At 40.3% G+C, this 13,136-nt stretch overlaps 1 protein-coding gene across 1 annotated transcript in view; it reads left to right on the top strand.

The window, feature by feature from the left end:
- The window catches only part of LOC121927202 (reticulon-1-like), a 104,802-nt gene that overhangs the window by 1,314 nt on the left and 90,352 nt on the right, over window positions 1-13,136 (top strand). The window lies entirely within an intron of this gene.

The raw sequence follows: 13,136 nt of genomic DNA on the forward strand, positions 1-13,136 counted from the left end.
CAGAGTCAATGTCTCTGGGTTGTTGGTTCTATCTTTCCAAACCCCCCTCTCCATAATAAATCTTCTGGCTGGGGAGAAGTCATTCTAGGATTTGCACCCAAATAAGTCCCCTTGGTTAAGTCCAGCTGGGATTCATAGACGGGGAAGAAAGAGGGAGAAGAAGAGAGGCTTAGCTCCATGTTTTCTATGATTTATAGCTTTAGTATATGCGATTGTCTCTACTGCCTGTTTTGTGTTATTTTGCGTTATGTCTGTGAGTGTGAGTTCCCCCCCCATTGTATTTTAATATATTTTTATTGTATTGTAGTATATAAATGTTTTGCATTGCATTTTAGTATATTTGTATTGTATATTTAGTATATTTTAGTATATAAATGTTTTATTCTGCAACTGTTTGTAAAGCGCCATGTACATGGATGGCATTATATATATTATTCGGCAGAATGATGGTTTCCTTTGGGACACCTTGTTCCCAGGCAGTGCTTTGTGGGGAATACTACCTCCGGCCTCCGCCAAGAAACAGGTAGTTCCTTTTAAACATGAAACCCATTCCAGATATTGGTGTATTTGTCTCTGTTTCTGTTAAGGTTTCTAAAGTTTAGAGGTATGCAGACTCTCTTGAAGTCTAGTATCTTCAAGGCCTTTCTTGCATGGTTGCCTACACTGTCTGAGAAATACAGAGGTTTTGGGCAGGGATGAGGTGGGTGAGGGGTGGCTTAGGGGTGAAAGAAAGGAGAAATCGCTGGATTTTTCCACCCTCTTTGTCTCCTGTGCGAGAAGAAGTTGCCCGCTCTAGTTTTAATTCCCACTTGCCAAGGAACACAGATTTATCTATGTCCCTGTCACATTACGCAATCTTGCAGTACTGGATTAAACTTGTGCGAAACAAGTTGAGGAGTGGCTGAGAAGAAGAAATAATCATAGTTGTTGCATTTTTTAAAAAGAGATGGGTGATATTTATATGTTGCTGTTGTTGATGAAGTTGTGTGCTTTCAACTTTTTTCCGGCTTATGGCAACCCTAAGGTGAGCTTGGAGAGCCAGCGTGGCTTAGTGGTTTGAATGCTGGAGTAGGACACTGGGAGACCAGAATTCAAACGCCTGCTTGGCCATGGAAACCCATTGGGTCAAGCCACACTCTCTCAGCCTCAGAGAAAGGCAAGGGCAACCCCACTGTGAACAAATTCTGCCAAGAAAGCCCTGTGATAGGTTTGCCTTTGGGTGGCCGTAAGTCAGAAATGACTTGAAGGCACACAACAACAACAACAAAGTGAATCTATCATGGGGTGTTTTTTTTGGCATGATTTGTTCAGAGTGGGTTTGCCATTGCTTTCCCCTAAGGCTGAGAGAGCAGGACTTGCCCAAGGTCACCCAGTGGATTTCCATGGCTGAAAAAGGGATTCAAACCCTGGTTTCCCAGTGTCCTGGTCCAACACTCAAACTACTACACCACTTTATTTCGTAGAAGGACCACCATAGACAGGTTTATTTTTATCTATTTTACTGATTGTATGTACAACACTGTGTAAATCTACAGTATTATATAAATAAAGCATAAAATACTACTACTACTAATGATGATGATGATGATGATAATGGCTCTGTGCAATAGAATAAACCCACTAGTTGCCTGGGAGCTGCATCATATGGCTGGATTCTCCTCCCTCTCTGATCTCTTGGACATTATTCTGCATAGGCTGCACAGCAGGGACTTTGCCTTTGGGTGTTTGCAGCTAGCTCATCTGTCTCTGTCTTGTGGAAGAATGTTAGCTGTCAGGTGTAGACACAACACAGACATTTTGATGGAGGTTGGGGATTGTCCCATTACTGTGTTGTTTCTGGTTAGTAAATGAATCCTAAATTCTAGTGCATCGGTACGCAGGAATAGTTCAGCTGGTGTGCAGAGTGTTGCACAAGCTGTATAGCATCCAACTGACATGCAAGCTGCCCAGTCAACCTGCGGCTTGCTACAGATTGCAAAAATAAATGTTGTTTGTATTGTTTTAAAAGAAAGCTGAAGGGATAAAGACGTGGCTTAACGTTGAAACCAAAAGGCAGATGGCAAGGAATGGATTGTACATTTGTGAGTGCGAAAAGGTAGATTTCCCCGAGGAAGAATAAGTGCAAAGTGTGGAGGCGGGGAGGGGGAATATCTGCTGAGTTTTCCCTTGTGTCATGAAACCTGACAACATCCAAGCTTAGAAATGGCTACAGATAAAGAGGGATGGATTCCACAGCGTCAGGATCTACTTCCACTGCTTTGTTTCCCTATCCATCTTAGTTCTGTGGGCCACATTAAAAACAATGATTGCATTCTTCTTTCTCATTAAAAAAAACAACAAGCCTAAATGGATTGTGGGAAATATATTGTGAAAAGAGATACAGTGGGAGAAGAGGAAATCAGTTTCTCTTACTCTCTTTTTAGAATTTCTTCCAAAGCAAATGTTTTAGAAAATCCTTTACTTTTATGTGGAAGCCTCAGAAAAGGAAAGGGTTTTTGTGTGTGTGTCATTCCTGGTGTTTCCTCCTTGTGTCTGGATTGCTGTTCATTTGGAAGAACTGACAGAATCATAATGACTTGTTTATTTCATTTGTTCCACTTTTAATATTAGCAATCTATTGAAGGAATATGTAGGGACGTTATTCCACTGAATGCTGAAGTGCCCTGTCCTATTACATCTAGAACTTATACCATAACCACCTCCCCTAAAGTCCATTTGCTTGAATGTAAATACAATTGACAGACATACTGTCTTCAGAATAATGGGGTCAGTTAGTTTGTTCCACCTCTGACAGTTCAAAAATACATAAACGAACACTCCAGATCCAGATCTTGCTATGCACTTTGAGTGTTTTCAAAATACCTGTTTCTGCCATTTTCTTGCCCCTCAGATAATTTGGAATTTGGTCTCAAGCTCCTATGAGCCCCATGGATGTCAGGGGATGATGGGAGCTGTGGTTAAACACACCAGGAGGGAAGAAAAATGCTTGTCCTGCTCACTCACATGACCAGCTGTATTTGGACCCTAAGTACAATAGAGGATCCAAAGCATATTTATTAGTAACTAAGCTCCACTAGGTTACTTAATTTTTAACTACCGTACTTAATGCCTTGGTAAGCATGTTTAGGATAGTAGCCTTAGAAGAAGAAATAAAAACACACAAAAAACCCTTATTCCATTGTGGATAACATGGGTAAAGTTGGTGGTCACCGTAGTTTTAACAGCACCTGCTGTGTTCTTTATACTTCCAGTGCGATTACTTTTAGGAGACAGTTGTTTAGTGATATTGCTTTGTAATCCTGAAGTTATTGTAAACCGCTTTGCAAAATCTCCTGCTCAGAGGTGAGATATAAATAATGCAGCATAAACTAATGAATAAAATATGCAAGGGAATTTTATGGAGTGAGGAAAATACCCATGAGTACACAAAAAGTGAACGGCTAATACATTTGCAGGCTTTCCTTTTGACTATTCTGCCGATGTTTTTATTCGCATTGTGTCAAAGAGCCAGGGGTCATGGGGTGTTGACTAGGGGCGTGCTGCCAAAAATAACTGTTCCATAGAAAGTACTCTTCTACTCTTGCCGTAACATGTATTTCACTATGGGATACAGCAGTCATCATGATTTATGCTGCCTGATCCTTCTTCCTTGTGATTAGTTGCCTTTTGCAGAGGCACAGAAATTTACACAGTGCTAAGAATTTCAAAGTGAGATAAGTGCTTTAGAGAACTTGATATGGAAAAAGTTTTGTTTTTCAAAAAATATTCCTATGAAGAACCAATTAGGTCATAAAGTAGGTACAGAATGTCCCACGTTTAACCCCTGGCTTCTCCAATTGCAATTTTACCACTTGAAAAATAAATTATTAAAACAACATAAAATTAAAACCACATTACATTAATTACAATATACAATTTAAATCCAATGCATAGGTGTATGTAAGTGACAGGGAGAAGGGGATCGAACATAACTTCAGTGTACATGGGGGAATGCTTGGTTAAAGAGAAAGGTTTTAAGTCTCTTTTTAAACAGTTCAACGGAGGTAATGAGACGGAGCTCCTCAAGAAGACTATTCCAATGCTTGGGGGCCGTTACTGAAAAGGCCCTCTGAGAAGTAGTAACATATCTTGAAGTAGGGACTTCGAGCAAGTTCTTCCCGGTTGTTCTGAGAGTGCGGGGCGGATTATATGGGGAGATGCGGTCCTTCAAGTAACTTGGGCCCAAGCCATGTATGCTTGGTAATGATGCTAGGTAAGCTAGAAGGTGAATAGACTCAGTTGAGGAAGCTGCAGCCCTGAGTCTGCAAGACCTGAAAAGATGTCCCGTTCATTTGTTGTTGTGTACCTTCGTTTCCGATTTATGGTGACCCCAGGACAAACCTATCATGAGGTTTTCTTGGCAAGTTTCTTCAGAAGGGTTTTGCCATTGCCATCCTCTGAGGCTCAGACAGTGTGACTGGCCCAAGGCCACCCAGTGGGTTTCCATGGCTGTGCTAGGATTTGAACCCTGGTCTCTGGAATCCAGTGCTCAAACCACTACACCCCACTGGCTCTCTTTCATAGGGTCCCATTCATAGGATCACCATATGTTGCAGCTGACTTGAAGTCAGTTAACCCAAAGAAGAGGTGGGGCAGGGAGAGTCTGACCTCATTCATTGCTGTTGTGTGCCTTCAAATCATTTCTGACTTATGGCAATCCTAAAGCGTCTCTATCATGGGTTTTTATTGACAACATTTGTTCAAAGGAGGTTTGACTTTCCCTTCCTCTGAGGCTGAGAGAGTATGCTTTGGCTGAAAGTCACCTGGTGTGTTTTCCATGGCTGAGCAGGGATTCAAACCCAGTTGCCTAGACTAATAGTCCATCTCTCAATCCACTACATCACACTGGCTCATACAAGACAACGTATTATCATTTTTTTGGACATTTAATATTTTATTATTTTTTTCAACAGTCTTAACTAAAAAAAGAGCAATCAATACTTGTATTACTATCTATATACCTATATGCATACATATAGTTGTATATATAGAACATAAATATAACATATGGATCAACACATTGTTCATAGTTTAATAGAGACTTTATCTTCCTTTTTCTCTAAATGTAATTCTTCTACTATATAAACCCCCTTTAATAAAACATACCTTCTCTAAGTTAATATTTTACATTCTTTTAAATCTTTTACGTTGTCATTTTCCTTAACTGTATTTTCTATCCATATACAACCTGTGCTTATTTCCTATCCAAAAACAACATATTTTCATAGAAACTATACTTTACAAAACTTTTGTTCATTTACTCTTAAAGCCATAACTTTGATATTTCCCCCCATTTCTTCTTATATTGTTGTACTGTTTTTCCATTAGCAATCATGGAGAGATTATCTACTATAGTTACCTGGTGTAGTTTTATTTTCCATTCGTCAATTGTGGGCTTCTTTTCACTTTTCCAATATCTTGCATACACTTTCTGTTTCAGGCATAAAGGCCAAGCTATCTTGAAACAGTTTGCCAGGGAGGATACCATGGCCTCCATCCAACTTGTACTCCCATCTGGGGAAGACCCATTGAATCAATGAGGTTGAATAACTGCGGAATGATAAGTCAATAATGGGGCTGCTTTAATGGAAACTCAGCTGTTCGGTGCATCTATTCTAGCTGAGATTAGTAATTGGATTTAGGCCAGGAATGTGGATCATGCAGCCCTCCAGATGTTGTTGTACTATAAATCCAAGCAGTCCTAGGCATTGGTGACAATGCTGGAAGTTGGAGTCCATTAACATCTCATGATTCCCATCCTGATTTAGGCTGATGTTGGGGGGAAAAGAGAATGAAGGATAGTAATATCTGTAGTAATGTGCCTTCAAGTCACCTGTCAAGTTTCAGTAACCCACACAGATTTCAGAGGGCTTTCTTAGGCAGTGAATATTCAGAGGGGGTTTGCCATTGCCTTCCTCTGAATGTAAGGTAAAACACCTCGTAATTCCTGGTGGTCTTCTTTCCAAGTACAAATCAGATCTGACCATTGTTAGCTTCCAAGATCAGGCAGAATCTGATGCCTTCAGAGTATTTAGGCTATTTCTAGAATGAAAGATAACAAAGAACAAATGAGGCATGTCTAAGTAAAGAGTGTGAGGTTGCATGGCTTGCTATTTTCATTTGCTTGTTGGTCTGGCTGAGTATTTATTTAGTGCTCTCACATTCCAGGATATTCTTGAATTAATATTGTTTGGTTCTTGTCCTTCTGTCAGATTCTTCCATCTGTCTTCTCCTCTCAATCCCTAGTTGAATATCTTTTGTGGCTATTTAAAATGGTATCCTTGCTGAAAGTGGTTTCTTATACTGTTGTGCAACTGAGCATTTGGTAGACAGCAGGTGTTTTTGTCATGTCCTGGGTGCTTTCTGGCCATATCTTTACTCACTTTGAGGTTGTCCATCTGTATCCATGGAGAGTAGGGTTGTCAGGTTCCCTTTATTATAAATAATTTCCCTTTTATGAAATCCAGAAATGTTGCCCCTTATTAAGTGGGCAGCTGCCTCTTGTTATAAAGGATGCCCTCTATTTGAGAGTTAGAAGGCTTTTCCTTTTAAATAGATTAATAAGATTCCAAAAAAAAATTGTGTGAGAGGGGCCCTTCATATAGATGGAAATGTGTGCTTCATATAATTTATGACTGTCAATAGTATGTTAATTGTACAGAAAAATAAACAGTCAAGTGAACTAAATCATTGCTTTTATTTGGTATTTAGTTAGAATACAGATTTATTAAGAGCTAGTTCCTTATGGTTAATACCACATGCCATGAATTTCAGCTGTCATTTATTGTGTGTATATGTGTTTTCAAGTTATGTGTCAATTATGGCAGCCCCATGAATTTCACTGAGTTTTCTTCAGCAAAGAAGACTCAGGGATTATTCACACTGTGAAAATAATCCAGGATGAATCTGGGTTGAATCACCACTGTTCACACGCATCCCAAATGACCTGATTAAGTTTTTTTTGGGAAGGGAGCCAACCCCCCCACTTAATCCACGATAATTGATATCGGGTTTCCCCCCTATTTTTAAAAAAAGATCCACATTATCAGTAGTGTGAAAAGCCGATGTGAATAGACCCAAATAGATCTGGGATAAAATTCTGCATGCCTTGAATGTGTTCTGAATGCATTTGCATTGTTGACTCAATCTTTATTCGAATGCTTGCAGAGATGCACATCGATGTGGTTCCATAGTGTGAATAATAAACCCAGGGTGCATGAGTGAAATGATTCACATCATCGCACTGAAAAAAAAAGATGTCTGAATGCCCCTTCAGAGTTCCTTCCTCTGAAATATTGCTGGTCTCCCATCCAAGTACTAACCAGTGCTGACCCTGTTTAGCTTCCAAGATCAGATGGGATCTGATGCCTGTAGGATATTTAGGCCTATTGCTATTTTAAAAAAGCAGCATTAATGGGAAGAGCAATCAAGATAGTGCCACTAACTAATCCTGTGTTCTCTGAACAACCTGTATGCATTGGTTGGAACATAAGCCAAGTGCCCCAGAAATGTAAGATAGGACAATCTCTTTGGTACTTTTTTCTTTGCTATTTTTGACAATTAGAAGTCATGAATCTTTCTCTTTGATCATTTTATTTATGTCCTGCCTCTTCCTCAAGAGCATCAATCCTTGTAGAGCCTCTGCAAATCACACAGAGACAAAGCTTGGAAACATTAACTTTAATCCCCTGTGTGGGAACTGGAAAAAAGTGCATCTACACTGCAGAAATAATACAGTCTGAGATCACTTCAAGTGCTGTAATTCCATCCTATGGAATCCTGTGTTTTGTAGTATTACATGGCTTTTAGCCTTCCTGAATGGTGCCTCACAAAAGTACAGATGACAGGCTTCTGTAGGATGGAGCTATAACAGTTAAAATGGCATCAAACTGCATTATTTCTACAATGCTGATGCACCCTAAGGTTTCTAGCACTGTCCAGAGAGCTACAAATGGTTCCCAATCCTCCTTCTGGCCAACTCTGCTTTAATTAAGTTAATCAGCAGATTAGCCAACAAAAGCTTTAGCTCATTAACTGATGCCTTGAGGTTGTCCCAAATAACACTTGCTGGAGCATATGGATTATCCAGGGTTCAGCCTTTGTCATTTACAGTTCAAGGGCTGGCAAGGAGCTGATGGAAGTCAGGGAACTCCTGCCACTCCGAGTGGCCAGGACTGGTTTATGTGGACTAATGGTATAAAACAGTCTCTCACCACCTGGTGCCCTTGCAGAGCTGTTGGATTAAAACTCCCATCATCTCAGGTCAGGATGGCTACCAGTTTTGTTGGTGTTTCAAAAGAAACTGCCCCCACCAAGGTCAAGTGGCACCTAGGCTTTGCATGTGTAGGAGCCACAGATTTGCCTTTAATATGAAGTCTGGGACTTTTGAGATTATACATTTTGTCTCCCCATCCAAAGAGTGTATGTATGTGTGTATATATATGGCCATCTGTCAGGGATGCTTTGATTATGAGTTCCTGCATGGCAGGGGGTTGGACTGGATGGCCCTTGTGATCTCTTCCAACTCTATGATTCTATAAGAATCTTGTGTGTTTGTGTGTGTGTGTGCGCGTGCGCGCACGCATGATTATTGTGAGAGCCACCATGTTGTACTGGTTTGAGAGTGTGTGACTTGGTAAAGCTATGCTCTGGTGTCAGAACAAACTATAATTTCCAGAATCCCATAGCCTTGAGCTGTGGCACATGGTTAAAGTGGTGTCAAATTGGATTATTTCTGCAATGTGGATGCAGTCAAGGTCTCACACACACCCTAAAAATGGATTAGGTGGTGAAACTGCCTCTATGAAAAATAAATTTAAGGGTGATAGAAGTCTGGCTAGACTTTCCTGAAGAGGTCCTGGGAAGTGTTGTAACTGATGAGAAGACTGCAAGAGATTGAGATCTTGGCAGAGATCACAGGCTAACTAAGGTCTTCTGGATCAGAAGTAGGACTTAATGCAAGGGAGGAGACTATAGAGGCCCTTTTGCTAATACCCTGGTTCTGTGGGCTTGAAGCGAATGATTTCAACTTAAATTGAGCCAGACAGTTTCATGATTTCAGCATGGTTTTAGCAAAGCTAGGAATTCTTGCAGAAGCAGCAGTAAGAAACACTTGAAGGGACAGTTTTCAAAGAAGTAGTTGTGTTAGACTCTAGCAACATAAAAGAGGAAGGAGGAAGGAAAAGGAAATGTGGCAGCACCTTTAAGAACAACAGGCTTTTATTCTAGCATGTGCTTTTGTGGGTATAAACCTTTTTCTTTGGATGCAGCATCTAGTGATATTAACTAACTGGAGCGTGTCCAGAGGAGGGCAACCAAAATGGTAAGAGGATTGGAAGCCATGCCCTATGAAGAGCAGTTTAGGGAGCTGGGTATGTTTAGCCTAAAAAGAGAAGATTAAGAGGTGATATGGTAGCCATGTTTAAATATTTGAAAGACTGTCATGCTGAAGATGGAGGAAGCTTGTTTTCTGCAGCACCAGAAAATAGGACCTGGAGCAATGGGTTCAAACTAGAGGAAGAGAGATTCCATCTCAACATTAGGCAGAACATTGTAATAGTAAGAGCTGTTCGATAGTGGAATTTGCTGCTTCGCAGTGTAGTGTAGTTTCCTTCTTCGGGGATTTTTAAACTTGAGACTAGATTATCATCTGATGGGAATGGTTTGTTGTGTCTTCCTGCATGGCAGGGGTTGGATTGGATGGCCAATGGGGTATCTTCCAACTCTATGACTCTATGATAAGGCCTCAGGTATGGGGCGGGGTTAAGTGGGGAAAACCATGTAAAAGTTTGGCTCATCCTCTTTACCAAGATTGTGAATCTTGAAATCTTGCATTTCCTCAAGATCTTGCATCATTTTGCCAGTGAGCAGGCAAAAGAACGTAAGAACACAAGAATGACTAAGGCCGAGACAGAGGAAATTATGGTTGTATTTTGACTAGCAATAAAGCTAAACATTGAGCTAATCAGCTTGCCCCAATTTCTCAGTGGAAAGAAGAATATTTTGCTTGAATGGTAGTCGCCACTCATCTCCAGTAATTTAATCAGATCTCTCTCTCTCTCTCTCTTGTGCTCTCTCTCTCTCTTTCTTACACACACATGCATGTGCGCGCACACACAGACACACACACACACACAGTGGTGGTAGTGAAGGAAAGCACAGTCCTCATCCCCATCCAGTATGGATGCCAGCAAAAAGATTTGGCTATATGACAAGTGTTTTTTGTTTGTTTGGAGAATAGTAGTTTCACACTGAAGATTATTTATCAGGAGAAGAGATGGTTGAGTCTTTTTCTGTGTTTCAGGCCATGTTCTTTGCTACTGGGTTTTATCTTTTGGATATATTACTATTGTTGTGTGCCTTCAAGTCAATTCTGACTTATGAAGACCATAAGGTGAACCTATCATGGAGTTTTCTTGGCAGAACTGGTTCAAAAGGACTTTGCCTTTGCTGTCCCCCGAGGCTGAGAGCAAGTGACATACCCAAAGTCATCCAATGGAGGGCTCCAAGGTTGACTCAGCCTTCCATCTTTTCATAGGTTGGTAAAATGAGTACCCAGCTTGTTGGGGATAACTGGCTTACGCGTTGTAAACTGCTTAGAGAGTCTAGTTCAATGATAAGCAGTATAGAAATGCACTTGCACTTGCTATTGTTATTGCTATTGCTATTGCTAAGCAGGGATTTGAACTTTAGTCTCCCAGTGCCTTAGTTCAGCACTCAAACCACTACACCATGCTGGCCTCTTAGTATTTGTACCTGGATGGGAAATTAAAAACAAGCAAACAAACAAACCCCAAAACAATGACCTATAGCCAATTGTTAGTTCTAACCAGTGTAAACCCATTAAATCAGCAGAATTTACATATATCTTGACCTATTAATTTCCCATTGATTCCATGGTTCTACTCTCAATGTGGCTAACAATTGGATTGATGCCAATATATTTATAAATGTTACGCAGACTGGCACTAATTCTCTGGAAATGATTTCCTGATATAAATTCTGACTCTTTGGATTTTCATAAACAGCTCTGCAACCACCACCTTGGTTTTGAACAGAAACCAATGATTGTCTGTCATCTTAGCATTTATATAACACACAGCCAGAAGTAAACTCTAAGTGTCCTCTCTGGTAGCATGAGAAAATGTATTCTTATCCTCTGAAATACTGTGCTGTATTACTGTTCCTTTCACAAACACACAAAACACACATACACAACCTCTGAAAATAACGTACCGTATAACCTTCCTTCTTTCAGGACACATTGGCTTCTGAAACTGATTTCCAAGAAAGGAAGAAAAAATAAAGCACATAATTATTAATATTTAATACATAATTACATAATATTTAACATTTAGATTAAATCACTGAGTAACAATTGGTAATATATTTCAGACCATAGCATACTAATTCCAAGAAGGCTGTAGTAAAAAAAAGTGTTTTGGGAGATTTCTTAAAATTAGTCTAAGCAAAACCATATATATTTCCCTGTGAAAGAATTCCAGCTTACTTCTAAAGCGCTTCTATACAAGTGCAGCAGTCAAGACTAGATTGCACTCGGATTCTCTTGGGAGCAAGGGCACATTGATTGTAAAAGTACAAATTTAGATTGCTTCAAAACAGGCTTAATAGACATTGTTTCTCCAGAAGACCCCCGGGAGCATTGGCATTATCTCAGTGTAATTCCTGCAATAGCCCCATAAAACTCTAGCACCGCGGACAAAAAAAGAGAGAAGAATTTGTAAAGAAAGCCAGTGTGGGGGATTGGTTAGACTATTGGACTGGGGTATTGAGAGATCTAGGTTCAAGCTCTTTCTGAGCCATAAAACTTTTTTTCCTTTAAACCACCTTGCAGAGTTTTTGCATGGATGAAGTGGGGAGGTGAGCCACGTGGGCTGCCTAGAGCTCACTAGAGGAAAGTAGGATATATTTTATTTCATTTATATCTCTCCTTGAGAGTGGTCTGATTGCATCCACACTACAGAAATAATCCAAGTAGACACCATTTTAACTACCATGGCTCAATGCTATTGAATTCTGGGAATTGTAGTTTGAGTGACACCAGAGCTCTCTGACAGAGAAGGCTAAATGTCTCACAGTTCTCAGAAATCCATTGCATTGAGACATAGCTGTTAAAGTGGCACCAAACTGGGTTATTTCTACAGTGCAGATACAGCCTGAGTGTTGGACTCCAATTCTGAAGACCAGGATTCGATTCCTTGCTTGGCCATAGAAACCCACTGGTTGACCTTGGGCAAGTCACATGCTCTCAGCCGCAGGGGATGGCAAAGACAACCCTCTGAACAAATCTTGCCAAGAAAACCCACATGAAAGGTTCACCTTCCGGGTGCCATAAGTCAAACATGACTTGAAAGCACACAACAAGAACAACAACAACAACTCCAAATACAGTAATAAAATCTGGTGCCATATGCTTTGTTAGCAAATAACATACCCTGAAATACAGAAAAAAAGGCTGAATAATGCCCTCTGCTGGTAAATCAATTACTACTCTTCAAAAACAGCAACAACAATAAACATGTGTTTGTTAAGTGGAGATTGTTACCAAGCTGTCTGTATTTGTACGATTTTCCTTCTCAAAGCTGTATTGGTTGCCTACCTTCTGTGAAAACTGGTTCATTGTGGAAACTGGTTAAACTGGTCTGTCTGGCGCAAGAGAGAAGAGGGGGTTAGTCAAGAGCAAGAGAGAAAGCAAGAAAGCATGAGAGATCTGGAATATATGCAAATATTTGTAACAGAGCACTAATAGCATATGTGTGTCCAGGTGCAGCAGATTGCTCTCCTATTGTGGGGTGGCAAGTCCACTTGTTGTTGTTGATGATGATGATGATGTATGCCTTCACGTCATTTCTGACTTACAGCGACTCTATATTCTCAATTTTAAGGGAGCTATCCAGGTACTGAAAACTTTTCCCATCATAGATTCAGTACTTGGCCAGTTCCTATAGTGCTACAAACCAGCCTGCTATAAAAAATCAAGGTTGGAGTTGCTGCCCAATAGTAATGGAGTCTCTATGGAGCTTGTGTATAATGAGATGATGATGGTGGTGAAAGAAGTAGTAATAGTAGTAGCAGTA

The sequence above is a fragment of the Sceloporus undulatus genome, chromosome 1 (genome assembly GCF_019175285.1).
Source record: "Sceloporus undulatus isolate JIND9_A2432 ecotype Alabama chromosome 1, SceUnd_v1.1, whole genome shotgun sequence".
Taxonomy (NCBI): Eukaryota; Metazoa; Chordata; class Lepidosauria; order Squamata; family Phrynosomatidae; genus Sceloporus; species Sceloporus undulatus.